Source organism: Salvia miltiorrhiza, chromosome 3 (genome assembly GCF_028751815.1).
Source record: "Salvia miltiorrhiza cultivar Shanhuang (shh) chromosome 3, IMPLAD_Smil_shh, whole genome shotgun sequence".
Taxonomy (NCBI): Eukaryota; Viridiplantae; Streptophyta; class Magnoliopsida; order Lamiales; family Lamiaceae; genus Salvia; species Salvia miltiorrhiza.
In genome coordinates, this window is record NC_080389.1 from 17,838,372 (window position 1) to 17,866,311 (window position 27,940).

At 40.7% G+C, this 27,940-nt stretch overlaps 2 long non-coding RNA genes across 4 annotated transcripts; both read right to left on the reverse strand.

Annotated features, from left to right (window-relative positions):
• Positions 1–10,755: 10,755 nt before the first annotated feature.
• On the reverse strand, positions 10,756–13,959 carry LOC131017949 (uncharacterized). Of its 2 annotated transcripts, none has more exons than XR_009099941.1 (2): positions 13,601–13,959; positions 10,756–10,930 (listed from the first exon to the last, which is right to left on the reverse strand). It is a non-coding gene; the product is annotated as an uncharacterized LOC131017949 (long non-coding RNA). The 2 variants fall into 2 exon arrangements; XR_009099942.1 differs by lacking the exon at positions 13,601–13,959 and adding an exon at positions 11,442–13,096.
• A 7,486-nt stretch (positions 13,960–21,445) lies between these two features.
• On the reverse strand, positions 21,446–24,350 carry LOC131017952 (uncharacterized). 2 transcript variants are annotated; one of them, XR_009099945.1, is made up of 2 exons: positions 24,293–24,350; positions 21,446–21,620 (listed from the first exon to the last, which is right to left on the reverse strand). It is a non-coding gene; the product is annotated as an uncharacterized LOC131017952 (long non-coding RNA). The 2 variants fall into 2 exon arrangements; XR_009099946.1 differs by lacking the exon at positions 24,293–24,350 and adding an exon at positions 22,133–22,430.
• Positions 24,351–27,940: the final 3,590 nt, after the last annotated feature.

The window sequence follows — 27,940 nt, forward strand, 5'->3', positions numbered from 1 at the left end:
CTTCTGCAGTTCCTTAGATTTTAGAGCAGACTGAACCTCCTCCACTGTGATGTCAATTTCTCTCCCATACAACATAGCATCCTTGAGTTGATCATATGAACTCGGGAGAGCATTGAGTAGGATAATTGCTTGATCCTCATCTCCTATTCGCACATCAACATTTTCAAGATCATCAATGATCTTATTGAATATCTCTAATTGATCATCAATCGGTTTTCCATCCAAGATTCTGTAGGAGTACAACCTTTGCTTCAAGAACAACCGATTCGCAAGCGATTTCGTCATGTAAATCGCCTCCAACTTTGCCCACACCGCCGCTGCAGATTTCTCCCTGGCTACCTCCCTCAAAACCTTATCACCTAGGCATAGGATGATAAGGTTATGGGCCCTCTCACGCATTTCTGCTTTCTTGAGTTCTGCCTCCACAGCTGCCGCGGAATCCCTTGTAACCGCCGATGAAGAAGATTCATCATCCCCTTTCAGAGCTGCCGCCAAACCTTGCTGGGTCAACAATGCACGCATCTTGATACGCCATAACCCAAAATCATTTTTCCCCGTAAACTTCTCGGTCTCAATTCGTGGCATCGACATTCCTGCGTCGGTTGTGGATCAAGAATTCCCACAGACGGCGCCACTTGTAAAGTAAATTGACGAAGAAATTGCGATGAACACAAAAGATGTACGTGGTTCGGGCTGAAACCCTACATCCACGGGACCAAGAAAGGGAGCTTCTACTATTGATTCACGAACTGAGAATTTTACAAGGTGTTACAAGTGTTGACTGGTGTTTTTACATTAGACACCCAATTGCTCATTATATAGCAAGCTTTGAAAATAACGAGCTGTAAACAACCATCAAAGAAACCGTTATGCAAAACAGTTAGCTCTGCAAAAGAAACTTTGACTCTGTCTCTGGAGTGTTAACTCTGCCTTGGCAACTCTGACTCTGATATGCCTCGGCTCTGACTCTGGCATCAGCGCGACCTCTCTGCTCTGCCAGCGGCGTGATCTCTCTGCTCTGGCAGAAGACCGATTCCTCCGGCGAACCGATTCCTCTGGTCTGCCAGCAGCGAATCCTCTGACGAACCGATTCCTCTGGCGTACCGATTCCTCTGGTCTGCCAGCAGTGAATCCTCTGACGAACCGATTCCTCTGCTCTGGCAACTTCACCAGAGTAAACTTTACAACTCCAGAGTATACAAACTAGATTATAAGCTTACGAAATCATAGACAACAATTCTAAATGAGGTACAGGTGGAGGAAAAGGAAGAATAGGAAGGGGATGACTGGAAACATGCGTGGTGGACTTTGAGGTTGGTGAAGGAAATATGGTGGTATATGGGAATTCAGTCTCAAAAAAGTGAACTGTGTTAGCTATGTATACCCTCTTAGAAGGACTAAGACACTTATAACCTTTGTGACACTCACTATACCCGAGAAAAACACATTTGGAGGACCTGTATTGAAGCTTATGTTGGTTATAGGGCTTTAGATAAGGAAAGCATGTACAACCAAAGACTTTGAGCATTTTATAGTCTGGAACTTTATGAAAGAGAGACTGAAAGGGGGATAAATTGGTAAGAGTTGGTGTGGGGAGTCTGTTAATTAGAAATGTAGCAGCCTGAAATGCGTCCCACCAAAACTCAAAAGGTAAAGTGGACTGAGCTAGAAGAGTGAGACCGGTATCTACTATGTGTTGATGTTTGCGCTCAACCCTCCCATTTTGAGTATGAATGTACGGACATGGATGTTGAAAGTGAATACCTAGAGTTTTAAGATGAGTGACAAGGGTTCGAAACTCACCCCCCCAATCAGATTGAAAGGCGTTAACTGTGGTAGAAAACGGACATAAAACCATAGCTAAGAAGTGTTTAACTGTTTGAGCAGTGTCAGATTTTCGAGTAAGAGGAAAAATCCAAGTAAAGCGTGTGAAATCATCAACAAATATGATATAATATGTGTATCCAGCTATGGAAGGAAGATAAGCAGGTCCCCACAAATCAGAGTGCACAAGTTCAAAAGGTGATGTAGTTTTAATAGGTTGAGTTTTGTGAGCAGTTTGATGCATTTTTCCCATTTTAAATGCTTCACAAAAACTCAAAGAGGTGGCATTAAAAGGAATATGAAGTTGATTGCATATTGTAGCTAGTACATTGGGGCCAGGATAGCCAAGAGACCTATGCAAAGTATCTAGAGAAGTACAGCTAAATGTAAGATGAACTTGAGATACATTGGAGATAGCACTAGGAGCTCTATATTCAGTATTATTACAGATTCAAGAGACAAATGCAACAGGGGCAGAAGATGATGATAAGGCAGTCTTGATACTTGGCTTGGGCTGTGTGCAGAAGGATGATAGATTGAGCTGATACAGACCTCTAGATAGGGTGCCCTGCAGGAGTGTCTTGTGGGAGAGATTGTCCTTGACAAAACAGAAATTTTGATTAAATTCGATGGTAACATTATTATCTTTGGTAAATTGACTGATGCTGAGTAAATTTTTAGTAATATGTGGCACATAGAGAATATTATTGAGAAGGAGAGAACTACTAGATAGGTGAGGAATAGGAATTTTAGAAGAACCAATGGAAGAGATAGGAAGGGTGTTACCATTGCCAACCATAAGAGTTTCAGAGCCACAGTAGTCATTGCTAACATCCAAGTTCTGTAAATTGTCCGTGATGTGTGTGGTTGCACCACTGTCAACATACCAAGTAGGATCTGCAGAGTGTGATTCTGGAGTGTGAATACCATCGGTTGGAAGAGAGTCAGAATCACCATTGGCATCAGAGAGAAAAGCCTGAGGAGCAACAGTGGAATTATCAGTAAAATGAACATCAAATCGTTTAAAACACTTGATTGCTACGTGACCAGATCTGCCACACAACTGACAGATAATGCCTTTAGATGTAGGCATATTTCGATTAAAACCACCGCAGTTTCCAGATCCTGAACCGCCCAAGCCTCGACCTGGTGTGAATCCTCTTCCTTGTCCGCGATAGGCAATATTTGCGGAAGGATCAAATATAGAGGAGTGTTGTTGTTGAAGATGAAGTTCGTATGCTTGAAACGCATACTGGATTTCTTGCAGATTTTGAGTGTCTGATCGATGCATAATATTCACAACAAGTGCTTCATATTCAAATCCAAAACCAGCAAAGATTTACATTACAAGTTCATCATCGGAGACGTGTTGTCCAACAGCAGACAACTGATCAGCGAATAGGGATGGCAACGGGCCGGATCTGGACCGGGTCTGGCCAATACCAGATCCAGATCCGTTTTCATATACTAGATCCAGATCCAGATCCAGATCCAGATCCGTGGATCTGAAAATTTTGGATCCAGATCCAGATCCGTCAGATCCGCGGGTCCACGGGTCCAGATCCATGGATCTACTATTTTTAAATTAAATTAAAAAAAATTCACAAAATCAACAACATCTAATTTCCATCATGAAAAATATAACACAAAATACTTTTATCTACTCCCTCCATCCCACAATTAATGGCCCGTTTCTTTTCGGCACGGGAATTAAGGAGTGTTGAATTAGGGAGAAAAGTTGTAGGGACCACATGTTTAATTTATTGTTAATTAGTTTTAAATTTTTTTAATACAATACTCCCATCTCTCCTCACTCTCTCTCCCCTTCCGGCGGCATCTCACCATCACCATTGCTGCATTACGGCCGCCGCCGCACCTCCACCCCCAAAAAACAGAAATGTGATGAAGAAAGCTTAAACTAAAACCACCAGTTCCTTAAACTATCACCATCACCATCACCATTGCTGCAATACCAACATCCAAACCCAACCCTTCCTCCGGCAACGGCCACCACCACCGCCACCTAAATCCCTCCACCATCGAAACCATCTCCCACCGTTTTTCCAAATTCTACACAAAGAAAACCCAAATCCCTAAAACCAAGAAAACCCCAAAATACAGAGGGTGAGAGAGATGAAAGGCGGAGGAGATCCAAAGCAGAGACGGAGGAAATCGGAGGCGGTGGATGCAGAGGATGGAGGCGGTGGAGACGGAGACGGAGGCGGAGGCAGAGGCGGAGGCGGAGGCGGAGGATGCAAGGGGTGGAGATCTCACTGTTCTCAAGATAGAGGGAGAGACAAATGTGTGAGGGCATGGAGGCGGAGTGAGAGAGGGAGCAGAGACGGCGGTGACCGCCGGCGCTGCTTGCGCCGCCGCGGCTCACAGCGGCCACCGCGAACGGGAGGGAAAGGGAGATCGAGAGGGAGAGGGCAGAGAGAAAGAGAGATCGAGAGAGAGAGAGAAATAATGAGGTAAAGAGAAAAGAAAGAAATGAGGGAGAAGAAGAGGCGCCGGTCTCGCCGCGCCGGAGGCGGCGAGAACCGGCGATGTCGCCAGTGACAGAGAGAGACGACATGCTCAAAGGAGTGTCTGTGTGAGAGAGAGAGAGAGAGAGAGAGAGAATGTTTTGGGAAAAAAGGTAGAAAAGTTTGGTAATTAAGGAAGAAAAAGATTAGGCGTAGGTTGAAATAATTAGGGTTTTGTTGGGTATAATTAAAAGCTTTAATTAAGTGTTAATTTTAGCCCAAAATGGAAACAGGCCATTATATATGGGACAACCCAAAAAGGAAAACAAGCAATTATTTATGGGACGGAGGGAGTAATTACTTTTAGTTTTTATTCTTTTAAATATAATTTATTTATTATTTTTAATTTAGTTAATATTATTAGTAAACTAAATATAAAATATAAAAAATATATATAAAATAAAACGGATCCACGGGTCGGATCTGGGCCGGATCCGAATCTAAAATTTCAAGATCCAGATCCAGATTCGTTTTCAAAACTGAGATCCAGATCCAGATCCAGATCCAGATCAGTCGGGTCCAAAAAATTGAGATCCAGATCCATAAAAACGGATCTGGATCCACGGATCTGGACCGGGTCCAAGATCCACTACCATCCCTATCAGCGAAGCCTCGCATTTTGAGAAAAAATCCCTCAACTGATAGATTTCCTTTCTTCGTAGATTGAAGTTGAAGACGGAGCTGCATGATTCGTGCCTTCGATTGACACATGAACAGACGTTCAAGGACGGACCATAGATCGCTCGCCGTTGTACAACGTACAACATGACCTAGCATGGACTCTGTGACGGAGGAGAGTAACCAGCTTAGGAGAAATTGATCTCGGCGAATCCAGAGAGCATGAGCTGGATTCGGTGGAGGCGGCGGTGCCGCCGCAGCGTCGATGTAGTCATGAAATCCATGGGCGTGGATGGTTGATTGTAGTGACCCGCTCTTTTATCAGTATTTTAATTACAGTATTGTGTGTTAAATTTTTCTATCTGCCAGTAATTGAAGTGTTTTATGTTTTCATCTATGTTTTTGAATTTCGTATTTTGGAGACAGAGTCACTACACTAGCAAGCATGCAATTATTTATCTTCGCGTGTTTAAGACCGCGATAAGAATCTTTGAGTCGATGAATAATTATTATTCAAAGGATGTAATACCCTGGATTTTCGATCCTAGGTTTCACATGATCCTATTGATATTACTAGGATATGATAGATCCCTGATTCCCGGTTAAAAAGAATAATTATCCTAGCGATGATTTAATGAGTCTTGATGCCTAGGTTTTCTCTTAAGAAAGTCGGTAAATAAGAAGATGATTATTTTTATTTTTTCCGTGTGTTGTTGTTTTCAATAAATAGGTATATTTATTTTCATTTCAAAGTATGAAAAGCAAAGTGCATATTTATTTCTAATACGAGTTTGTTTTAGTTCGGGTTTGAGCGATTACGGGCCGTATAGAGGGCCAAGGGTGGGCCGATTTTTAGAGAGGCTTGGGCCGATTTTAAGGCCCTATTTTAGAGCCCAAATGCAGCCCATTTCAGCCCCAAAGCCCACTTACACATCAGCCACCTTTCTAAATTCAAAAGGGGACAAGAACCATCATGACTTGGCATTGGAACTACCAAATTGCATGCCACAAGGTACCTTCCATTGGTGGCAGCCACCCCCACCCTATCCTACCCCAAATTTTCGTGCATAGCCTCCCCAAAAGCAAGAGTGGCTGCAAACTTCTCCCATTCCATTCATTTTCACTCCAAGAAAGTGCTAAGGCAAGAAAGTGCTCTCACTCTCTTCTCCCTGAAGGAATATTAAATTGAATTAATACTCGATTGCCCGATGATCGTTTCTTGGATTATTATTAATTCATCATACAACGATTAATTCCTAACATGCTCCTATGAATTTAACAGCTGCACTTAGGTGTTAGGAAATACTTACTTGAGAATTGGATGCACAGATGATTGATGATCGCGTCGAATGATTCAGACTCCAGCTCTGATCTTCTCGACTGTATCCCGCTCAATTCCCAACGTTGGATGGACAACGAGCTATGAGAACTCCCAAGACAGAAAGGCCAATCACGTTCCTGCGCCTCCCTCTGCTCTCAAAACCCTAATATTTTATCAGTGTGTTTTCCTGAGAGCTGACAGCTGTATTAATAATACAGAAAAGAGGGAGGAGGCGCCACATTAGTGAGAGGGCCGAAAATTACTGTCTTCTAGGGCTTGGAGACATTGGGCCAGCCCAGGGACCAGATACAAGGAATAAAGATGGGCCTCAAATAAATTAATTTATCCATGGTCAGCCCAGACCATAATTAATTTATAAATATCAGTTCATTCCACTAGAGAACCGATACTGACTTACCCCTTTATTTCCGGTGATGAGTCGGGGCTTGTATTTAGACTTATTAAATCTCCGTATTTAAAATATCCGACATCCATTAATTAATTAGAGCTCTGACTGCTTAAATTAATTAATCTCTTAATAATTCCTTAAGCAGTACCACTCAATCTTTATTATTACGCCTGAACTTAATCAACCTGCAGGGTTTAGCGTAATAAACCTTATTGAGCTCCTTAAGGGGATGTCATTATCCTATACCGGATACGGGTACTAATACAGATAATCAAATATCATATATTAACCGCTATCACCCAAGATACAGAGTACTCGAGTTAGTATTTAACTCTCGCCCATAGTAAGTCAAAGTGATATACGAATTAACACATATATCTGAATACTTATTAGTATTAAGATTTATGAGTCACCGAGATCTTGATTCTTCACTTAAGTCAGATAGAAGAATACATCTCAACTGTTGGTCCTATCAATACGTAATGACGTACCAGTATAGACAAGTAGCCAAGACAAACTACTTCCATCTATACTGCAGCCTAAACCAATAACTTGTCCTAGAGTTATTTCGGCTGTGATCATATTATATCTCTTAAGGTTATTCCAATTATATGGTCTTCTGTGATCTACAACACACCATATAATCTACTTATACAGAGATAAAGAACATACATATGCAATCATGAACACAATCAGATAGGAGATAAGAATAGTGAATAACAGGAATCATTGTATACAAGCATAAAGTTCTTGCTTTCAGTATACAAATCCAACAATCTCCCACTTATACTAAAGCAAAACTTTTAGTATACAATGTGTCTAAATACTAGCTATTACAAGACTTCACTTCATCTCTCCCACTTATACTGAAAGTTTTTCTCTAAGTGGGTGGCATCAACCGCAATCCCATCCCTCGAGCATGCTTCTCATAGGTCTTTTGCGGTAAGCTTTTCGTGAAAGGATCAGCTAGGTTCTCCAATGTATCAATCTTTTCTACTAGCACATCTCCTCTGTTTACGATTTCTCGTATGATGTGGTACTTTCTCTCTATGTGTTTTGACGCCTTGTGGCTCCTGGGTTCCTTAGAATTTGCCACTGCACCCGAGTTATCACAATAAATTATGATACTCTTAGGCAAATTAGGGACCACTCCTAGATCCAAGAGGTAGTTCCGGAACCATACAGCCTCCTTAGCAGCTTCCGAAGCAGCTACATACTCGGCTTCCATGGTGGAGTCTGCAATGCACTTCTGCTTTGCACTCCGCCACGATACGGCTCCACCTCCCAAGGTAAACACATAACCAGAGGTAGATCTCTTCTCATCCCGGTCAGCCTGGAAATCCGAATCGGTGTAACCCAAAGGAAATAGACTGTCTGACTGGTAAACTAGCCTATAATCTCGAGTCCGTTTCAGGTACTTGAGAATATGCTTTACCGCAGTCCAGTGTCCTGGTCCAGGGTTCGACTGATATCTTGCAACCATGCCAACGACATAGCAAATATCAGGTCTCGTGCATAGCATCGCATACATGAGGCTACCTACGGCGGAAGCATAGGGTATCTTCCTCATCTCCTCAACCTCACTAGGCGTCTTAGGACACATGTCCTTAGACAGAGGAATGCCATGTCTAAAAGGTAGCAAGCCTTTCTTGGCATTTTGCATGCTAAAACGAGCAATCACAGTATCAATGTAAGACGCTTGAGATAAGCTCAACATCCTTTTCTGGCGATCACGAACGACCTTGATCCCCAGGATGTACGCTGCATCTCCTAAGTCTTTCATTTGAAACTGTTCGGATAACCACTTCTTTATGTCCGATAATAGCTCAACATTGTTGCCAATGAGGAGGATATCATCTACATAAAGTGCAAGGAAAACCACGTCACCATTGGCATCTAAACGGTACACGCAACTTTCGTTCTCACAACGAGTAAATCCGTAGGATTTAATGACCTCGTCAAAACGTTTGTTCCATGACCTCGAAGCTTGCTTAAGTCCATAAATGGACTTCTTAAGCTTCCACACAAGATGCTCTTCGCCCTTCTTCACAAACACTTCAGGTTGCTGCATATAGATGTCCCTTCCTTCTTCAAGGAAACCGTTTAGGAAAGCGGTCTTGACATCCATTTGCCAAATCTCAAGGTTCATGTGGGCTGCTATGGCAAGGAGTATTCGGATAGACTTGAGCATGGCAACCGGCGAGAAGTTCTCATCATAATCTATACCCTGTTCCTGGGTATAACCTTTCGCCACCAGTCTAGCTTTAAAAGCTGCGACTTCGCCATCCGAATCTCTCTTTCTCTTGTATACCCACCTACTACCTATAGCTAAGAAGCCATCTGGTAGTTCGGTCTTCTCGTATACATCCATAGCACCCATGGATTCTATTTCAGAAACCATGGCCTCGTACCAAGAATCTGCATCTTGATCTTTCATCGCTTGTCTAAAGTTGTCAGGGTCGATATCCTTTTGTTCATCAACAGGGAGAAGATCCGAAGATTCTCCCAAGAACATAAATCGATCGGGTTGAACTACAACCCTCCCACTACGACGAAGCGGTGGTGGTACAGTTGTGACAATGGTTTGTGCAGTGTCTTGTGGTGCATTCACTTGCACACTTGGCTGGGGTGATGGAATCGCCTGTCCATTGCCTTCGATTTCTTGAAGGACAATCTCGGACTTAGACTTGTGATTACTTTCATAATCGTGTTCCAAGAATCGTGCGTTGGTGCTAACAACCACTTTCTGATCATTTGGATTATAAAAGTAACCACCTTTCGTTTCCTTAGGGTATCCTATAAACAACATTAGTTCGCATCTCGGCTCCAATTTCCTCGCTTCCTTGTCTAGCACGTATGCAGGACAACCCCATATCTTTATATGATTCAAGCTGGGCTTACGCCCTGACCATAACTCAATAGGAGTTTTAGGAACCGATTTGGACGGTACCCGATTCAGCAAATAAACCGCTGTTTCCAAGGCATATCCCCAAAACGAAATAGGCAATGATGCATAGCTCATCATAGATCGTACCATTTCCATAAGAGTCATGTTTCTTCTCTCTGCTACACCGTTCTGTTGGGGAGTACCCGGTGCAGTCAATTGGGATGTAATCCCAAGATCTGACAAGTATTGCAGAAACTCGTTCCCGAGGTATTCGCCACCGCGATCAGACCGCAATGACTTGATAGATTTACCCGTTCTCTTCTCCACTTCCGCCTTGAATTCTTTGAATTTCTCAAAGCATTCAGACTTGCGTTGAAGTAGGTAAATATACCCATATCTTGAGTAATCGTCAATAAAAGTAACGAAGTACTCATACCCTCCACGAGCTCTAGTGGACATTGGTCCACACAAGTCAGAGTGAACCAATTCTAACACATCCGAGGCCCTATTCCCCTTTGCCTTAAAAGGCCTTGCCGTCATCTTTCTCTCTATACAGGATTCGCAGGTTCTAAATGGCACAGCTTGAAAATCTTTCAAGATTCCATTTGAAACGAGCCTTTGGATCCTATTTAGATTGATGTGGCCTAATCTTAGGTGCCAAGTATGTGTATATTGTTCATGAGAATAATATTTTCTCTTATTTGGATTTGGAAGAATTTGTGATGTAGATGCAACATGGACAGAGTTATTCATTGGACATGTAATAGTATAGAGAGAGTTGTTCAAAATTCCAGAACAAATAATCTTGTTATCTCTCATGATAGAGACACCCCCATCAAAAGTAACAGAATATCCATTCAAAAACAACTTTGAAACAGAAATTATGTTCCGCCGAAACTCCGGCACATATAAAATATCTCTCAAAACTAAAATGTCATCACCAAAACATAAAGATAAATCTCCAATAGCAACAGCTGCGACCTTCGACGCATTGCCCATTGTCACGACCGGTCCTAATTAAGGATAATTAAGCCGGGAAATCGTGGCTAATGGAGGGAGATTAGAAGCGGGGTAGAAAGGGGAATAATCAAACAAGAAAGGATCGTATTTCATCATTGATAACAACATGGATATCTATAATATAACAGAGTTTTTGTCGTATAGACTCAAATAACTAACAAGTTCGGATAACTCCGACTTATCCAAAATAACATAAAACTTCTGAGTACGCAGCGGAATAAGGTTCTGATTACATGTATGAAGACATGTAACCCTAGAGTTCATTAATACATAATAAGACAAAAGAATCCCGCTCGTCACTTCATCACCATCGGCAGCTGCTCAACCTGCACATTTAGAAATATATGCAGGGCTGAGTACAAAAGTACTCAGTGGGCACGTATGCCTAAGTATAAAAATACATGTTTCAAAACTGTAAATTGTCATGCCATAATAAACAGTACAGCAAGGGAGTTTTTCGCTAAAAGGCCCAAGCTTACTAAATTCATTTGTGATTCTTAAAGTTCGTCTGCAGACTAAGTTCTCTTGTAATCTATCATATCTGGAACTGTGTGCCGGGGAGGTGGCCACCTCTCACGGTCACTTGACCGGCCAACCCGCTAGATGACTCACGGTCACTGGTGTACACTAGCCCTGGCAGGATAGCTATCAACTGCTCAGGACCCGAATTCGATTGCATCATTGGCAAAGCCAAAGCAGATAGATATCATACTAAAATTTAAACATTTTATGGCAAGACAATACTTGAAATAACTTTAACTCAAAGATTTTATCATAAAATAACTTGCTTGAACGTAACATTTAAACTCATTTGATATATATGAAAGTAATGCCCACCTGATAGAAATTTTCTGTGGTACAGTAGCTCCTTGACTGATTATTAATCTCGTGTTTGACCTTTATTACGAGAATATAAATAAGATACTGCTCGAATAAAATCCTCAATTAATGAGAATGCGTAATTTAACTATGCATGACTCATATTCCGATAATTATTATTCTGAGATAATAATCTGGGAAATTCTATTATAAATCCTAATTGTCGAAATAAAATAATTTAAATAAGGCTCGTCACATGAGGTCGGATAGATTATCATAATCAATCCGTTCTCATCGGGTGTTCTAATCCGTCAATTAAATAAACCCCGTTCCTCGTAGTCAATAGAAAATAAATACTTCAACTTATTCGCTTTATAATCTCATAATTAATCGGGCTTAATAAATAAGAACAAGTAATGTTATAAAATTAAAAAAATAAAATAAAATAAAAAGGCTCAACATAAGGCACATAAGAATCACAATCAAACATCATCAAAACATGCTCTGCTTTTACACTGACTCAACTTCAAAATTTAATCTGTTCTGACTCCGACATCTCCTGGACTCGAGACTCATACCGAAAGAAAGATCTTCGAGTCTAGTTTCATATAAAAAAAAATAGAGTCGAAAACGCCAAGTGGTTTGAGAGATATGACGTTTTTACCACGATCTACCATGTTCGGCAGTTTTGAACAATCGAAAACTTGTATTTTTGAAAAATAGTAAATGTTGTCAAACTGGGCTCAACTTTGGTGGATATCTAAATAACACAATAAGGTTAATACCATAAAAATTTGGAAAGCTAGATCACCCAGGAAGCTACTGAAATAAATGACTCTTTTCTCTGTTCTCTGAAATTCTCAGTAGTAATGTGCAGTTTAGGTTTTGCATTTTAAAGAAGTATCATACGAAGTTGGAATGGCTTGAAATTTTACCAGGGTACTCAAGACTCATGTAGGGACTTTCTATAAAATTTTCAAAGCTATTAGACATCGACAAACCGTCGATCACAGTAGGTCAGTAGGCCTACGAAATTCATATTTATAAGTCCTTAAAAATAATTTATATAAATCAAGAAATAATAGTTTAATCCCAAAAATATTCATTAAAAGTCCATCCTAATTTAAATAAAGAACGGACCTCATTTAAAATAAATAGTCCCAAACTTGTTACGCACATATACTAAATCTTTCACGAAACATCCTTTAAAATAAACTTTGATACATAGAAAATAATTCAACAACTTGAGCTCTTAAGGGGTTGTTTTACAACAGACTCCAAATCTACCTCGGATCTCCAAATGAGGCTCCAAAAGACATTCTGGAAACTAGACATTTCAAGGATCATTCTCCAATTTGAATCGAATGAAAAACAATTCAAACGAGCAAGATATGCCCTCTCAAAGATGGTTATTTAACAAGCAAAAATCTGTAAATTTCATATTTCCAGATTACAACCAAGTCAGTGGGCTTTCTTTAAAAATTCATATCTCCCTTTACAAAACTCCACTGGGAACCCCAAAGGTCAATCTGGAAACTAGGGAGAGATCATAACACTCTCCAGTTGGATTTACTCTAAGAACCTTCATGGTTTAGAAGATATGACTATCTAAAGTTCAGTGCACAAAAAGAGTTCAAGTTTGGCAGATTCAGAACATAAATCGGAAAAACCACTTTAAGCTTCACCAAAATTCTAAAACTGAACAAGTAAGTTCCCAACATGTCAGTGAATATTCAGTAGAAAGATAGGCTTGAGAATCAAATATTTAAGTCGGCCTTTTCCACCTCAAAGTCGTAGGTTTGTAAAATCTACTGGATGGTACATGGAATAAGAACTAGATTTCAAGAATTTATACCGGTTGTTTCCCTTACTCAAAAATGGTGAGGCCGATGTCAAAAGAAAGATACGGGAGTCTAGAGTGACATATTCAAGTTTCAAAGGTTTTCACCGATTGAAACTTTACTTATGATCTCCCAAAGATTGTTTACCAAAAATGTATTCCAGATGGGCAGTGATGTTTACAAATTCATAAATAAATCATGCGAGCTCTAAATATTCTGAAATTTTACCAAAATATAGAAAATGTATGAAAGATGATACACAATTAATTTGAGAATTTTTGGGAACCGTTTGGATGATATGCAACTGAATTCAAAATAAAGAAGCTTAGTATATACCTCTTCAAGTTACAATTTGGAGTTGGAGGAAACTCTCTCTCCCTTTCTCAACTTCTTCTACACGTTTTGGTGAGGGAAGAAAAGACTTGATGGCTGGAACAATATGTGTTGTTGCATAATTGAGTTGGTGGTGAAAGTGGTGGGGAAAATGGTGGTGAAAGTCAAAAGGTAGATTTAGTGGTAAAATGGAGTGGGGAACAAAATTAATGGAAAGAAAAAGAGAAGAAAAAGAAAGGAAAAAAAATGTAGAGGAGAATTATTGATGTATTTTCTCTGTCTCGGTGATTCTGTAACTGTAAGATGGATCGTGTGCTCGTATATGCTTGATACTGTTTATTTAAATAAATCTCGTATTTCGACATGTGATTTCTCGCTTAAATCGATAAATTATAAAATGAATCTAAATTAAATCCGTAGATTTGATTCGTTTGTTGTTCTAATATTTAAATTAAATCCGCAGATTTAATTAACTCACGAGTCAGAAATAAATCACGACTTGAATAAAGATAAAATCTAATTTCATCTTGCTTATATAAATAACGTGACTTTGCTAAGTCAGTTATAACTCTGAAATAATATCATTTACTGCTTTAACAATATAAATTCAGGATCATAAGCTGAATTCATATTAGGATAAAAACCGTTTTCATTCACTGATGAACAAAAATAAACACTCATTACTAGATTTAAAATATATAAAAGAGCGGGTCACTACATACTACCCCTCTTAACAAAAATTTCGTCCCGAAATTTGCATATTTCTTCTAAAACAGTTCGGGGTATTTCTCCTTCATTTTGTCTTCAAGCTCCCACGTGGCTTCCTCTTGTCCGTGGTGTCTCCATAAGACTTTCACTGATGTGATTGCCTTATTCCTGAGTTGTTGTACTTTTCGATCTAGAATGGCCTCTGGTCTTTCTTCATTAGCTCAAGTCTGGACAAAGGATCATCTCTTCTTGGTGGATTATGTGCTTTGGATCGAAAACGTATTTCCTGAGTTGTGATACGTGGAAAACATTGTGAACGTTTCCAAAGCTTGGCGGTAACGCCAACCTATAGGCTACTGGGCCTATTCTCTCCAAAATCTCATAAGGTCCTACGAATCGGGGCCTAAGTTTTCCCTTGACACCAAACCTAGTTATCCCCTTGGTAGGAGATACCTTTAGGAAGACCTTGTCTCCTATTTCAAAACATAACTCAGTTCGACGTGCATCAGCGTAAGATTTCTGTCTATCTTGTGCCTCTTTTATTCGCCCTCTGATCTGGCGGACTATCTCAACCATCTCATTGACCATGTCTGGTCCTAAAACTTTTCTCTCACCCACTTCATCCCAATAAAGCGGTGATCTACATTTTCTTCCATATAATGCCTCATATGGTGCCATATCGATAGTTGCCTGGTAACTGTTATTATAGGCAAATTCAATCAACGGCAGCACTGCTTCCCAACTTCCACCTCTGTCTAACACCACTGTTCTCAACATATCTTCAAGGGTCTGAATTGTCCTTTCAGACTGCCCATCTGTCTGCGGGTGGAAGGCGGTGCTGAAATTTAGCCTCGTGCCTAACTCCTTCTGTAAGCTCATCCAAAATCTAGATGTGAACTTCGAGTCTCGATCTGATGTGATTGACACGGGTACACCGTGTAAGCGTATAATCTCTCGAACATACAACTGAGCTAGCTTGTCTGACCCGTGTGTGATCGGTATTGGTATAAAATGAGCACATTTTGTGAGTCGATCCACTATTACCCAAATGGCAGTGTTTCCTCTCTTTGTTTTGGGCAAACTGGTCACAAAATCCATTGCGATGTGCTCCCACTTCCATTCTGGAATTTCCAACGATTGTAGTTTTCCATATGGCCTTTGGTGTAAGGCCTTCACCTGTTGGCATGCCAGGCATTTCTCCACAAATGACGCTATGTCTCTCTTCATGCCTTCCCACTAAAAGTGTTTCTTTAGGTCCTGATACATCTTAGTACTCCCTGGGTGGGCAGTATAAGGGTATCGTGAGCCTCACTCATGATTTTATCCTTAAGCTCATCATCGTGGGGGATGCATATCCTTCCCTCAAAGAGGATAGCATTATCTGATGCTTCTTGATAATTCTTGACGCCTCCTTTCCTTACTGTTTCTCGTAGTTTTTCCATCTTCCCGTCTTTTCTTTGTGCTTCCACGATCGTCTTCCTCAAGTTAGGTACCGTTGCCACAACGCTTGCTATCGTCCCTGGTGGTTTAACCACTTCTATGCTCATTTTGCTAAATTTCCTTATGAGCACCGTCTCTCGAGTGATGAGAGCTCCCAATTTAGATTGAGTCTTACGACTCAATGCATCAGCCACTACGTTGGCCTTGCCTGGGTGGTAGTTAATACCACAGTCATAATCTTTCACTAGTTCGAGCCATCTCCTTTGTCTCATATTAAGGTCCTTTTGCTCGAAAAAGTATTTCAGACTTTTGTGGTCTGTGAATATTTCACACCTAACTCCATATAGGTGGTGTCTCCAAATCTTCAGCGCATGCACCACTGCAGCTAACTCCAGATCATGAGTCGGGTAATTCAGTTCATGTGGCCTAAGCTATCGTGACGCATATGCTATCACTCTTCCTTCTTGCATCAGCACGCAACCAAGTCCATTTTTGGACTCGTCTGTGTAGATCACGTATTCCTTATCAGCTGTTGGGACGGCTAACACTGGTGCCGTAGTCAACTTTTCCTTGAGTTCTTGGAAGCTCTTCTCGCACTCCTCTGTCCAAGAAAATTTTATTCCCTTCCTGAGTAGTTGCGTCATTGGCCTTGCAATTTTGGAAAATCCTTCCATAAACCTCCGATAGTAACCTGCCAATCCTAAGAAACTTCTTATCTCATTAGGGTTAGTAGGCGATCTCCATTCACGCACCGCTTGCACTTTTTCAGGGTCCACTTTAATCCCTTCTGATGATACAATATGTCCTAAAAACGTGACTTCGCTGAGCCAAAACTCACACTTGCTGAATTTGGCATAAAGGCGCTCCGTCCTCAACGTTTCTAGGACAATTCTCAGATGTTCCTCATGGTCTTTCTCGTTCTTCGAGTAGATCAGGATGTCATCTATAAACACCAAGACAAATTTGTCTAAGTACGGATGAAACACTCGATTCATGAGGTCCATGAACACAGCTGGCGCATTGGTTAGCCCGAATGGCACAACTACAAATTCGTAGTGGCCATACCTAGTTCGAAATGCCGTCTTAGGTACGTCTTCTGGTCGAATCTTCAGCTGGTGATAACCAGATCGCAAATCAATCTTCGAGAACACGCTTGCTCCCTTGAGCTGGTCGAAGAGGTCATCTATCCTTGGTAAAGGATATTTGTTCTTCAGTGTCACTTTGTTCAGTTCTCTATAGTCTATACACATTCGCAATGTGCCATCCTTTTTCTTCACAAAAAGTACGGGTGCACCCCAAGGTGATACACTTGGCCTAATGAATCCAAGTTCTAAAAGTTCTTGCAGTTGTATCTTGAGTTCTTCCAACTCTTTAGGAGCCATTCGGTATGGTGCCTTCGAAATGGGAGCTGCCCCGGGCTCCAAATCAATGGTAAACTCAATTGGTCTGTCCGGTGGTGATCCTGGCAGAATCTCTGGAAATACATCTGAAAAGTCCCGTACAATTTCTACATCTTCTATACTCTTTTCAGTACCCAATTCTCCGTGCAAGTATACGAGGTAAGCTGGGTATCCCTTCTTCATCATTTTCGTTGCTTGCAGGGCGGAGATGATCATTTTTCTTCTTCCCATACTAATTCTGTGGAAATGTGACGGCTCCCTTCCTGGGGGTCGAAACGATATCCGTCTTTCGTTACAAAGGATGGTGGCATAGTTCTCGACTAGCCAGTCCATTCCTAGGATTATGTCCACATCTCCCATCGGTATAACATAGGAGTTGTTCACTACAATCTTGAGTGACCCTATGTTCAGTTCTAGGTTCAAGCACACATGATCTACTGTCGTCATCCCTCCTATAGGTGATGATATACTCAACTTCTGGTCAGCTCTTTCCATTTTAAATTTTAATGTGTCAACACATGTACTTGAAATGAAAGTATGCGATGCGCCCGTATCAAATAGAAGTACAACAGGAGTATTGAGTAGCATGCCCATACCTGCCAGGTTTCCCTGGTTGTTCTCGGGCTGTTTCTGCCTCATAGCATAGGACTCTAGCATGACGAGGCTTTTCATGTTGTTTCTGTTGTCGCTGCTGTTGTTGGCGGGCCTGTTGCTGATACGGTTGTTGAGGTTGTGGTTGGTACTGTAGCTGTTGGTGCTGCTGTGGCTGCTGATACTGTGGTTGCTGCCTTGGGTATGGTTGGGGCAGAGCTTGGATTGCTCGCAGATGCGGAGCCTGGATAGGTGGGTTTGGCCTTAAACTCGTTCCATGTTGCTTATTCGGGCACCGATTTGCATAGTGCCCCTTCTGGTTGCAGATATAGCAACTATCACTGCCGGCCTTACAAATTCCCATATGACTTTTGTTACATTTGGGACAATGTGGGGCTCTTTGTTGGTTATTTCCCATCTGTTTCGGTGCGCCCTGGCTTCCATAACCTTGTGACTGGAAGACCCGTCCCTGCCATGGCCTCTTCTCGCCTTGGTTCGGGTTACTGTTGTCCCATCTCCTCTTTCCTTTGAAATTCTGATTATGATTTTGATCATGTGGAGGTGCTGGCGCAGGTATAATTGCAAGTCTTTCTCCTGGCATGGCTGCCTCAATGTCTAACGCTCGGCTGAGCGACTCAGTGTAAGACAATCCTCCGTGGCTTGCCAAAGCCATCCTAATCTCGTGCCTCAGACCGGCACAAAACTTTTCAGCCATCTTCTCATCTGTGTCAACTTGTTCCGGCGCATATCTAGACATATCGCAGAACATCCTGTCGTATTGAGTTACCGACATCTTTCCTTGTTTCAGATTGTAAAATTCAGCCTCCTTTTTCTTGCGGTAGCTCTTGGGTATATACTTGTCATATATACCGGCTTTGAATTGTTCCCAAGTCAGGTTTTCTAACTGCTCTGCTGTCATCGTTTTCATCCTTGCTTCCCACCAGAAATCAGCTGACCCAGTCAACTGAAAGGACATACAAGTCAGGCGTTCTTGGTCGGTGCAACGCAGGAAGTTGAAAATGCGTTCAATAGCGCGAACCCAAGTCTCAGCTTCTGCCGGGTCTCCTGTCCCGTTGAAGGTAGGTGGGTTCTGTCGCAAGAATAATTCCTCAATCCGCCGTTCTGGCTGAACAGGTGGTTGAACTAATTCAGGTTCTGGCCCTGCTTCTGGGCCTCTCTCATCATTACGGGGAATCCTTCCCCCTCCTCTCGGACGCCCTCGTCTTGGTGGCATTCTAATGAGTAAAAACACAAGTTATCAGCGCATTAAAATGCAATAAGGACATACTATCGTTTCTATAGTTACTCCTTAACTCATCGAGTTCTGCTCCTGCTAAAACTTAAGCGAACATATAAATAAAACATAGCGGTTCGACTTGCCGCGAAAGACTGATAGGGTCGCTACATAGACATGGGAAATTAGTATCAATGAGGACTATTTCATCAACATTTGAATCTAAATATGGTGATCTATTCAAGCATTATACATGATGAACTGGCTATCTTGCAAATTCATCATGAAAGATCTCAGTTCCAAAATGCCCTATTAACCAGCGTTTCCGTACTAATACTAGTCAAAATAACTAAGCCAACATAGGGGCATACAAAAGCATCGAAATGATCATCGTTTTTGAAATACACAAATAAGGTCCTACTAAATGCACAAGAGATTGTCTGTATGCATTACGTGCTTGACCCTTGGGTTGAAGCATATGTGTTTGACTGATTTAATCAGATAAGTATCTGTTTGTCCTTGGGTCACAGAAAATCTACCAACAACTAGTAGATCGCAATGATTCAAATAACAAATGGCAATTAGGCAAAGTGTTTCAATAATTTGCCAAACAATTGAAAATGAATAACCATAGGGTAGAAATGAATTGACTGAAAGGTCGAAACGAAATGACCTAATAGTCTGAACCCGTTTGGCTTTTCAGATGAAGGTTTAAAATATATAGGTTTAAAGACCCATATATGACGACTACTGAGATTTTGGCCATGTGGACTGGCCAGGTCCGACACAACTACTTCTCAGTCATTCGGAAATACTTTTCCGAACTTGGCAATTCTTGTTCCTTGGCTGCAAAAGGTATATTTGGTCTAAAATCACCACTTTCTTCTTAATATCTTGAACATGTCCTTGAGAATATTCTAGAGCTTCTCAAACTTGGAGTCTGCCTCCTAGTTTAATGCAATCCTTAAACATTTTCTATAGGCGAAATAAGGTAGGCTCGACCTTACTCAATAATGTTCCTCTATATGATCTTAATGTAGTACTTCTAGTACTTAGTGTTCCTTCACATAGCGCTTGAAATGCAACCATATAATTTGAAGCACTCTTCCGTGTTATTGCAAAAGACCTTCTGAATCATCACGCATTCAATAAGGAAATAGCTTTTGCTCATCTGAGCACCTTATAGGGTATGTGTCTCCATGTGTAATACTAAGTCATGGAATGACCTTAGTCAATGCTCTCATTACGGCTACCAGACTAAATGCATAATCCATGACGTTCTAACTGAGACGATGTCCTCGATAGGTTAAGGTATATATACTTATCTGGAGTATATCCTTAGGGTCTCATTAGAATCTTAATTCATTTGTTCCAGCATTGATCCACTGTCGGCGCTTCTAGCTATTATTAAACTCTAAACCATCTTCGAGAACTTCTCTCGTCTTATACACTTGCGTAAACTTTTATGATCAATCATAATGGTTGATAACTGCTAGTACCCATATCACATCTCGTCTTTCCAATTCGTAGTAGGTGATCGTAATCAATAGGGATTCTCAGTCATGTCCTTATCTATTGCGATAGGTACTGTAAGTAGAATGGTTCCGAATATCTGAAACTATAAGCTGATAGCTTTAATCGTAATATTATAACATCATATACAAAGCATTTTGACCCCTCGTAAGTCTAACTCTGAAGTTCATACATGAATCATGAAGGTTATCCTCAAGCCATAGCTAGTGATAAGCGAGGCTAGAAGCGAGTCTCAGCTTATTAGGGATTAGCTAACTGATTACATCAGTTGCACTCATCACTTATAAGCAATATTGTACTTAAACTATCATCGAAGGCAATAGTCGATTAGGTGCTCCGTCTTGCGTGAACAACCTGAATGAAGAACTATGCCTGCTTCAGTGATTCGTGCGTGGCACTCTGCTTGCACTGCTTTCATTGGATTCTCTTCCTCTTTCTTAGCTCTTCACCATGGCTATAGTGAAATATGACTGAGTTCCTAGCTTCTATTGTTCTTTTCGTAACAGTGATCATGCATTCTTAACGCATCTAAGTTCATTGAGATATCTAATCAATCAATAATGCATAAACTTGAATGTAAGCATCAGTACATTCATATAAAACGTGAACTTCTCAATGTTTTAAAATCATTACCACATTCTTTCTTGCTGAGCATGACGATGTGATGAAGTGCTGAGCTTTTGTCGACTGACTCTTTCATACTAGTGATCATACTAGAAAATTTGGTTAACTCTAGGGTTCAGAGCAAATAAACTGCTCTGATACCACTCTGTCACGACCGGTCCTAATTAAGGATAATTAAGCCGGGAAATCGTGGCTAATGGAGGGAGATTAGAAGCGGGGTAGAAAGGGAAATAATCAAACAAGAAAGGATCGTATTTCATCATTGATAACAACATGGATATCTATAATATAACAGAGTTTTTGTCGTATAGACTCAAATAACTAACAAGTTCGGATAACTCCGACTTATCCAAAATAACATAAAACTTCTGAGTACGCAGCGGAATAAGGTTCTGATTACATGTATGAAGACATGTAACCCTAGAGTTCATTAATACATAATAAGACAAAAGAATCCCGCTCGTCACTTCATCACCATCGGCAGCTGCTCAACCTGCACATTTAGAAATATATGCAGGGCTGAGTACAAAAGTACTCAGTGGGCACGTATGCCTAAGTATAAAAATACATGTTTCAAAACTGTAAATTGTCATGCCATAATAAACAGTACAGCAAGGGAGTTTTTCGCTAAAAGGCCCAAGCTTACTAAATTCATTTGTGATTCTTAAAGTTCGTCTGCAGACTAAGTTCTCTTGTAATCTATCATATCTGGAACTGTGTGCCGGGGAGGTGGCCACCTCTCACGGTCACTTGACCGGCCAACCCGCTAGATGACTCACGGTCACTGGTGTACACTAGCCCTGGCAGGATAGCTATCAACTGCTCAGGACCCGAATTCGATTGCATCATTGGCAAAGCCAAAGCAGATAGATATCATACTAAAATTTAAACATTTTATGGCAAGACAATACTTGAAATAACTTTAACTCAAAGATTTTATCATGAAAATAACTTGCTTGAACGTAACATTTAAACTCATTTGATATATATGAAAGTAATGCCCACCTGATAGAAATTTTCTGTGGTACAGTAGCTCCTTGACTGATTATTAATCTCGTGTTTGACCTTTATTACGAGAATATAAATAAGATACTGCTCGAATAAAATCCTCAATTAATGAGAATGCGTAATTTAACTATGCATGACTCATATTCCGATAATTATTATTCTGAGATAATAATCTGGGAAATTCTATTATAAATCCTAATTGTCGAAATAAAATAATTTAAATAAGGCTCGTCACATGAGGTCGGATAGATTATCATAATCAATCCGTTCTCATCGTGTGTTCTAATCCGTCAATTAAATAAACCCCGTTCCTCGTAGTCAATAGAAAATAAATACTTCAACTTATTCGCTTTATAATCTCATAATTAATCGGGCTTAATAAATAAGAACAAGTAATGTTATAAAATTAAAAAAATAAAATAAAATAAAAAGGCTCAACATAAGGCACATAAGAATCACAATCAAACATCATCAAAACATGCTCTGCTTTTACACTGACTCAACTTCAAAATTTAATCTGTTCTGACTCCGACATCTCCTGGACTCGAGACTTATACCGAAAGAAATATCTTCGAGTCTAGTTTCATATAAAAAAAATAGAGTCGAAAACTCCAAGTGGTTTGAGAGATATGACGTTTTTACCACGATCTACCATGTTCGGTAGTTTTGAACAATCGAAAACTTGTATTTTTGAAAAATAGTAAACGTTGTCAAACTGGGCTCAACTTTGGTGGATATCTAAATAACACAATAAGGTTAATACCATAAAAATTTGGAAAGCTAGATCACCCAGGAAGCTACTGAAATAAATGACTCTTTTCTCTGTTCTCTGAAATTCTCAGTAGTAATGTGCAGTTTAGGTTTTGCATTTTAAAGAAGTATCATACGAAGTTGGAATGGCTTGAAATTTTACCAGGGTACTCAAGACTCATGTAGGGACTTGCTATAAAATTTTTCAAAGCTGTTAGACATCGACAAACCGTCGATCACAGTAGGTCAGTAGGCCTACGAAATTCATATTTATAAGTCCTTAAAAATAATTTATATAAATCAAGAAATAATAGTTTAATCCCAAAAATATTCATTAAAAGTCCATCCTAATTTAAATAAAGAACGGACCTCATTTAAAATAAATAGTCCCAAACTTGTTACGCACATATACTAAATCTTTCACGAAACATCCTTTAAAATAAACTTTGATACATAGAAAATAATTCAACAACTTGAGCTCTTAAGGGGTTGTTTTACAACAGACTCCAAATCTACCTCGGATCTCCAAATGAGGCTCCAAAAGACATTCTGGAAACTAGACATTTCAAGGATCATTCTCCAATTTGAATCGAATGAAAAACAATTCAAACGAGCAAGATATGCCCTCTCAAAGATGGTTATTTAACAAGCAAAAATCTGTAAATTTCATATTTCCAGATTACAACCAAGTCAGTGGGCTTTCTTTAAAAATTCATATCTCCCTTTACAAAACTCCACTGGGAACCCCAAAGGTCAATCTGGACACTAGGGAGAGATCATAACACTCTCCAGTTGGATTTACTCTAAGAACCTTCATGGTTTAGAAGATATGACTATCTAAAGTTCAGTGCACAAAAAGAGTTCAAGTTTGGCAGATTCAGAACATAAATCGGAAAAACCACTTTAAGCTTCACCAAAAATTCTAAAACTGAACAAGTAAGTTCCCAACATGTCAGTGAATATTCAGTAGAAAGATAGGCTTGAGAATCAAATATTTAAGTCGGCCTTTTCCACCTCAAAGTCGTAGGTTTGTAAATTCTACTGGATGGTACATGGAATAAGAACTAGATTTCAAGAATTTATACCGGTTGTTTCCCTTACTCAAAAATGGTGAGGCCGATGTCAAAAGAAAGATACGGGAGTCTAGAGTGACATATTCAAGTTTCAAAGGTTTTCACCGATTGAAACTTTACTTATGATCTCCCAAAGATTATTTACCAAAAATGTATTCAAGATGGGCAGTGATGTTTACAAATTCATAAATAAATCATGCGAGCTCTAAATATTCTGAAATTTTACCAAAATATAGAAAATGTATGAAAGATGATACACAATTAATTTGAGAATTTTTGGGAACCGTTTGGATGATATGAAACTGAATTCAAAATAAAGAAGCTTAGTATATACCTCTTCAAGTTACAATTTGGAGTTGGAGGAAACTCTCTCTCCCTTTCTCAACTTCTTCTATACGTTTTGGTGAGGGAAGAAAAGACTTGATGGCTGGAACAATATGTGTTGTTGCATAATTGAGTTGGTGGTGAAAGTGGTGGGGAAAATGGTGGTGAAAGTCAAAAAGTAGATTTAGTGGTAAAATGGAGTGGGGAACAAAATTAATGGAAAGAAAAAGAGAAGAAAAAGAAAGGAAAAAAATGTAGAGGAGAATTATTGATGTATTTTCTCTGTCTCGGTGATTCTGTAACTGTAAGATGGATCGTGTGCTCGTATATGCTTGATACTGTTTATTTAAATAAATCTCGTATTTCGACATGTGATTTCTCGCTTAAATCGATAAATTATAAAATGAATCTAAATTAAATCCGTAGATTTAATTCGTTTGTTGTTCTAATATTTAAATTAAATCCGCAGATTTAATTAACTCACGAGTCAGAAATAAATCACGACTTGAATAAAGATAAAATCTAATTTCATCTTGCTTAAATAAATAACGTGACTTTGCTAAGTCAGTTATAACTCTGAAATAATATCATTTACTGCTTTAACAATATAAATTCAGGATCATAAGCTGAATTCATATTAGGATAAAAACCGTTTTCATTCACTGATGAACAAAAATAAACACTCATTACTAGATTTAAAATATATAAAAGAGCGGGTCACTACACCCATGGAGATGGTGATCTCATCACTTGCCAGCTCCCTTGTTGGGTTGAACCCCTGCAAGGTGTAACAAACATGGTCAGTTGCCCCCGTATCCACTACCCACGAATGAGTAGAAAACGAAGCTAAACATGTTTCTGTTACTAAAACTTGTGACGTACCTTGTCCCTTTGCCTTGAGCACTGGACAATCTTTCTTCCAATGCCCAACCTTGCCGCACTTGAAGCACTTTCCCTTGGCTGTCGGCTTGTTCACGCCGCCGCTAGGACCATCAACTTTGGCTTTACCGCTCCCACTAGCCTCATGGTCATGCTTGCCCTTTGGACCTTTCCACTTCTTTTTCCCGCCTTTCGACGAAGAAGTAGATCCCTTGGCAGCAACAAGGACCTCTTTCCCATTGCGCGTGCCCATGACCCCCTCTGCCGAAACTAGAGCATTCAATAACTCATTAAGAGTATAGTTGGCCTTGCTCATAACGACATTGAGACGGAAATGCTCAAAAGTCTTGGGGAGAGTATTGAGGATGATATCGACCTTGGCTTCGCCTTCGATACCCCCTCCTAGCAGATCAAGCCTGTCAAACAGATTTGTCATATGCATGACATGATCGTGCACCGAGCTGCCCTCGCTCATTTTACAAGATAAGATTTCTCTCATCAAGTTAAAACGAGCAGACCTCTCGGATTCCCCATAAACCTCACTGAGGTTTAACATGATGGTCGCTGCGTCATCCATGACCTGATGCTGGAGTTGCAAATTTTGCGACATAGTCATCATAATATAGCACTTGGCCATATTATTCGACTTGTGCCACCTTTTATGCGCCTCACGTTCCGCATCAGTCGACTCATCAGTTAAGGCCGCGGGACGTGGAGTGGTAAGCACAAAACTGTGCTCATCAGCGTCAAGAATATACATAATATGGCGTTTCCATTCGGTGTAATTTGGACCGGTGAGAGGATTGTTTGCTAGAATGTTAATAATCGGAGACATAGACATATCTGAAAGTAAACAAATAAACATGTAAGAACATGAAAAAAAACATATAGTTCGTAACAGTAATATTGTAACCTTTTGATAAAACAATATTAATGAAACCTCCAACGGCTCAAAGAATCCCATGTGCAAGCCACGTTGGGTGGACGTTTACACATGAACTCCTCAACCAGACTATTTACCTAGTCATTTAATTTCCATCCATGTCAACTTAACCTTTCGACAAAGGAAATTAATAGTTGGCACCTTAACTAGACCATATCATCATCAAGAAGGGACTCCTTTGGGAGTTGTACATTGTACTTGATATGATATCTAAGCAATGACCACATTTTAACCTTGAAAATTAAATTCTCGAAATTAGCATACTCACTAGGACCATGCCGCTTTCAATTTAATTTTCTTGGTTATCTTATTTAATTCCATTCTCCAAAGTACTTGTGAAAATTACACAAGTAAGCCACGTTGGGTGGACGTTTACTGCATAACTCCCACTACTTTAATGGTTTAAATATTTTTTATAGAAACCTCTTCTGACAAACTTATGAAAAACAAATATGAAGTAAGCCACGTTGGGTGGACGTTTACTCATATTGCTAATCACTTTGTCTAGAGACCGCATGTGGAGGTCTAAAATAATTTTTAATTACTATAAAAATTATTAAACTGCTTAGTCTTTTTCTTTCAAAAGGTTTGTTATGCTCAAGCACATAAACCTAAACATGCTTCTCTAGAACGCAACATGTAAATCATGCTCGCAGAATTCTAAAACATGCTTAAGAAAACGGCAAACCTACTAACATGCTCGTCTAAGCGCAATTAATAAACAAATATTAACAAGCAAAGACGTGCAAAAAGGCAGGTAAAGAGCATAAGGGATTAACAACCACGACATGCAAAGAACAGTAATAAAAGAATTAAAATTCTTCGTGACCCATTCGTGGAAACCCAACATCTATTCTATTACAAAATAAAATAGAAAAACAAGCCCAAAAACTGAAAATAAAACTCGGCCCGAACACATGGGCCCGTCAAGCTAGGGTTTGGGCCCCCTAGGGTTTGAAACGCAGCCACCTAGGGTTTGGAACCCTAGGCGCCGCCGCCTCTCTGCACAGCCGCCCCGGCGCGCGCGTCAGACCGGCGTATGCCGCACCAGCAGCCCGGCGAGCGAGCAGCCCAGCGGCAGCAGCCTCTGCGCGGCACCGGGCGAACAGCAACAGTCGGCAGCAGCCTCCGCGCGCCTCCAGCGCGCGCACAGCGGCAGCAGCATCAGGCCCTCAGCGATCTCGGCGGCAGCTGCTCCAGCGGACGTCAACAGCAGCGGCAGCGCGCCGCCCGCCGGGCGCGCAGCGCGCAGAGCGCGCAGACGCAACCCCAGGCGCACACCGCCCCTGCCCGCTGCTTCCAGCCGTTCGCCCAGCCCTAGCCGAGCCCGCCTCGGTCTGCCTCGCCTCGCCACGCCTCGCACGCAACAGCAGCAGCAGCAACCGCCCTCGGCATCTGCGGCACCCGGCGCTGCTCGGTAGCCCGACCAGGCGCGCGCGGCACAGCGCGCAAGTGCTCGTGCGCGCGCCGCCCTCGGCGCCGGCAGCCCGTGTCGCGCCGTGCAGTCCCGCCCTCCTTACACCTTCCTCGTCGTTGATTCGTCGTCATCCTCGTTTCGTTCCTCGGTTTTACAGATTTACAACGGAAAAACAAATACAATTGAAATCCTAATCTAACCACGGATTTTCTCGTGGTGAAAAACGATTACAACGTCAAAACGACGTATTCCACGAATCAACGAATCACGAAGAACAACAGCAGTTAAAAACAACGCACATTATTAATCGTACACAAATTAATAATAGAGCCAAGAAATTAATCCTGGGCTCTGATACCAATTGAAGGAATATTAAATTGAATTAATACTCGATTGCCCGATGATCGTTTCTTGGATTA